We start from the raw sequence: 4,632 nt of genomic DNA, 5'->3' as shown, positions 1-4,632 counted from the left end.
ATTTATCTTAAAAACTACTATACCAGTAATACAATACTATTATTATTTTAAAAAATTTAGATACATCAAGTTTTAGTGAATAATAATTAATGTTTTTTGGGCTGTATTTAAGCATAAGGCAAACATATTTTTTCACCTGAATATTACCTAAAGTTTTAACATTTTTGATCCAAATAACACAAGGTATTAAATAATGAAATATATTCTTACCAGAATATTTTAATAAATTGAAACATTAACAATAAAATTAATTAATTAAAAATTAAAGAAGGTATTATGAAAAGGAAAGAGGCTATCTCTCAAGTGTCTTTTCTAACAGTGTTTCTCTGAAGTGCATTGGGAGCTTCCCCTTGCCCAGTGGCCATAAAACAAAACTTTGCAGGTTTCTCTCTTCTCACTTGAGCAGAAAAAGATATAAAACAGGGACTCAGAAGTGTCTGCAAAAAGCTTTTGGAAGCTTTCTATACCCACCCACCCACCATGAAAACCCCATAGACAAAAGCTCTCATTTTTAAAGAACCCAAAACAACAATTCAACTTTCTCTAATCATGGACTTCCATCTGAAGCAATGGAGATTCCACCATCAACAACAACAACAGCTGCTTGAGTCAGAAGACCATCATCTCAAATACCCTCCAACACCTTCTCCTTCTTCTGCAACAGCAATACTTCATAAAGAAGAAGAAAAAGAAGAAGAGAAGGACAACACTACTAAACAAACACTTTCTTCTGCACCCTTCCATTTGTTTGTACCTGAAATCATCACCACTCCTACTAACAACTCCACATTTCTCAGTAATAAATCACCTTCTCTTCCCCCACAATCTCTTTAATATATCATCTAATCTTCTTACTTTTTCATTTTTTTGTAGAGATGGGAACTTACTTCAGTTTGGCTCAATGGCAGGAGCTTGAATTACAAGCATTGATCTATAAACACATGCTTGCTGGTTCATCTATTCCACCTGAACTTCTCCATCTCCTCAAGAAAACCCTTTTGCCACCACCCTCTTTTCAACAATATTCCCATTACCATTCTGCTTGTAAGTTTCTTCTCCTTTCTTCATCTCTTTTCAACTGTGTTTTTTTTTTTTTTTGTATTAAATCAGTTTTTGTAGTGTTGCAATCTGGTCATTGGGGAAGGGCGGCTATGGACCCTGAACCGGGTCGGTGCAGGAGAACAGATGGTAAGAAATGGAGGTGTTCCAAGGATGTGGTGGCTGGTCATAAGTATTGTGACCGACATATGCATCGCGGCCGTAACCGTTCAAGAAAGCCTGTGGAATTGCCGCAGCCTCCCTCAGCACCCGCATCCGGCGGTGCATTTAGTAGTAGTGTTGGCCCACAGCCATTTTCAGCAACTGATCACTTTGATCTCTTTCCACCTAGTCATCTCCAACACCAGCACCTTAATCAAAGGTATCATAATCTTTCTTTAAACCTAGCCGACGATTAAAGAAGGAACATGGTTGATTTGGATCTTGATTCTTGACATCAAAAGGATATAAATAGTTATCTTATAATATAGTCTTTCTCAACCTTTAATGGGTTTTTGTTACATGATTTAAAATCTCATTTCAAAACTCTTCACATATCAGCTACAAAATGGGTACAATCAATTTAGTTATGAATACAACAACCATTCTCTGTGTTAGATATTATGAACATTGATTGAGATGTTTTTGTTGTGATGATGATCAGTCTGTCTCTCTTTTGTCGCCTTTATGTATTAAAAAAGAAAAAGGTATTAGCTTTGTGGAGGGTGTAGACTGTGTATTTGTCCTTGGGACATCAATGAAATTGTACTGTTTTGGATTGTTAGAATCTATCTGGGGTAAGCATAGCATAGAGCATAAGTTCAAATATCTTCTTCCATTGGTAGGTAGGACCCATGAATGTTTAGGGTTCAATTCTTCCCAATCTATTGAACTGCTCATCCAGTTTCCTTCCAGCTAAAAGACATATTACTGTGTGTTTCTTGCTCTTTGCTTAAGTTTTCTTCCCATCATCAACAGAGATTATTTTTATCCGGGCCCTTTTGATTTTAACTTGGACTGTTTCTAAGGCTTGTTTGGTGCCCCCATGTGAGGCATTAGTATTTCTCCCTGATGGGGAACACATTGGCTTCTTTTGTAAACACCCTTTTCTGTCCTATTTCAATTCATTGTGTTTTGTATCTCATCCAGATTTAGAGATTCATAAGTGTTTCCAAATAAGCTCAATTTTGCTCCACTCAACTTTAATAATTAACAAACATTATTAGCAAATAGCCTTTGGGTTATTTTGATAAAAGGACAATAGAATTGTTGATTGGATAAGGCCTAAGTTTACATATTTGAGATGGTGTTTCAAATGCAGACCCTTGGATGTTGTGGATACAGAAAAAAAACAAGAGCATCTTTGGCATGCAAAACGAGGTTTCTAGGGACTCTGAACAAGGTGGGGAACGGGTCCTTCGTCACTTTTTTGACGATTGGCCAAGACCACTTCAAGAAATGTCAAATGCTGCGATTGACACAGGGTCAGGCTCAGGCTCGGGGAGATCATCGACAAGCGTCACAAGCCTCTCCATTTCATCAACCCCTGCATCTGACTTCTCGCTGAAATTGTCAACTGGGAATGCAGAGAACACTGAAAGTGATCGGATCCAATTGAATTGGGCTTCCGGATGGGGAGCAAGCCCAATGGGTGGCGGGCCACTTGCTGAGGCGTTGAGATCGTCGATGGCGTCTGATTCATCGCCTACTAGTGTTCTACACCATTTGCCACGTAACTCAACATCTGAGACAAGTTATGTTAGCAATTGATAATTGGTGGTGCCCTCTTGTAATAATAGTAGTAGTATCAAGAAACAGTTGGGGCGAGTTTTATGTAGTTTTTCACTCTTGTAAGTGTTTGAGATATGTAATGGGGGAGTAGTAGTAAGAAAGTAGGATTTGGTAAAAGTTGGCATGATTTTGGTGCAGTATCATATGTTGTTTATGAGGCTGACCACTTGTAACATCTATTTTGAAGTTGTTGATTGAGTGATTTTGTTGAGTTTGTTAAAAGAGCTTATGGTAATTGATGACATATTTGTTTCATTTTAACAATACAAAGAACCCAAAATGCCTATGCATTCAATTGATGGGTTTTGGCAGGGATTGAGAAAATATAGTCCAATTCTATATTTTCTTGGGGAATGCAGCTTAGTTTGCTACATGAATATGCTAACTGACGGGCTATTTGAATATTGTCTGTAATAAAAAAATGGTTTATTTATTTAATTATTATTTGTTAAGTCCATAGTCCGCAAACATGGACATGGTAGATTGTCTACTATCAGGTAGGAACCCTTCATTCATTTTGCCTTCAACTCGAACGAAACTACACGGGCTCGAAAACCAAAGTTTCCTTCATTAGAGGTAATTTTATATTTTTATTCTAATTTAATATTTTGTTTCTACTCATTTTTTCTAATTTTTAACTCCGGTTAATTTGTATTTAAATAAAAAAAAAATCTTATTAAATAAATTAGCATAAGACCTTTGTATTGTAGGGATAAATAAAATTCACATCTATAAAATTGAAATATATCATACATACCTCTTAGTCGTCGTCGTTATCGTTTTCATAGGCTTCATTATTATCTTCATCGTCAACATCTATGGTAAAGTCTGAACATGAGAGGCTTCAATAGTTGAGACAATATAGTGATCATCTTCCTTTTCTTATTTATCGTTGTTTTCGTTATTCATAAAAAAAAAATGATAACAAATTTGATAAGGAGACATTCATTTAAAATTTTCTCATCAACTCACTTACCTCTTCCTCTTCGACATTTTACCCTCATTTCTCGGTCAACCAACAATATCCTTTCTTACATAATAGACCTCTTATATTACTAATCTCGTGACATCACTTCTACACTCAACCATTTGAACAATACCACAATCTTTTACCATTACTTTTGGCAAATCAACCATATCATCATATCACCAATCTCTTTACCCTCACTTTTTCGGTAAATCAACAATTTCATTTATATATTTAACCACCAATATTTTGTGTTCTTCAATGAATCTTTAATTATTAATCTCGTGACCTTAGAGTATTTTGTATTTCAACCATCTTAAATCATTACTGCAACATTTTTACCCTCACTTCGATAAATTAACCACCAACTCAATTGACCTCTCATATCGTGATCTCACTTTCACACTATGATCAACTAACCATCTAATTAACACATTTAACCACCAATATTATTTTTTCTAATGGACAACATTAATTACATATATCATGACCTCGCACACTTTCACACGTCGCTTATCTCTCACCAAATTAATCACCAAATCTCAATTTATATCTCTATCTCGTGACCTCACACTTTTAGACACCTCTTATCTCTCGGAAAAACAACCACCAATCTCAATTAACATCTTCGTCTCGTGACATCACGCTTCTTATCCCTTGGTAAATTAATCACCAATCTCAATCACACTTTCACACACCTCTCTTATTCCTCGACACACCAACCACCGACCTGAATCGACCTATTATCCTTCGGCAAAAAAACCACAAATTACAATGTTACAAGCCTCTTATCTCTTAGAAAACCAGTTACCAATCACAATCAACATCTTATCTCG

General features: G+C 35.9%; 1 pseudogene; it reads left to right on the top strand.

The window, feature by feature from the left end:
- The first annotated feature begins 411 nt into the window (after positions 1-411).
- On the top strand, positions 412-2,969 carry LOC124940209 (annotated as a pseudogene).
- Positions 2,970-4,632: the final 1,663 nt, after the last annotated feature.

This window comes from Impatiens glandulifera, chromosome 5 (genome assembly GCF_907164915.1).
Source record: "Impatiens glandulifera chromosome 5, dImpGla2.1, whole genome shotgun sequence".
Lineage (NCBI taxonomy): Eukaryota > Viridiplantae > Streptophyta > Magnoliopsida > Ericales > Balsaminaceae > Impatiens > Impatiens glandulifera.
This window is presented reverse-complemented; position numbering and strand designations above follow the sequence as displayed.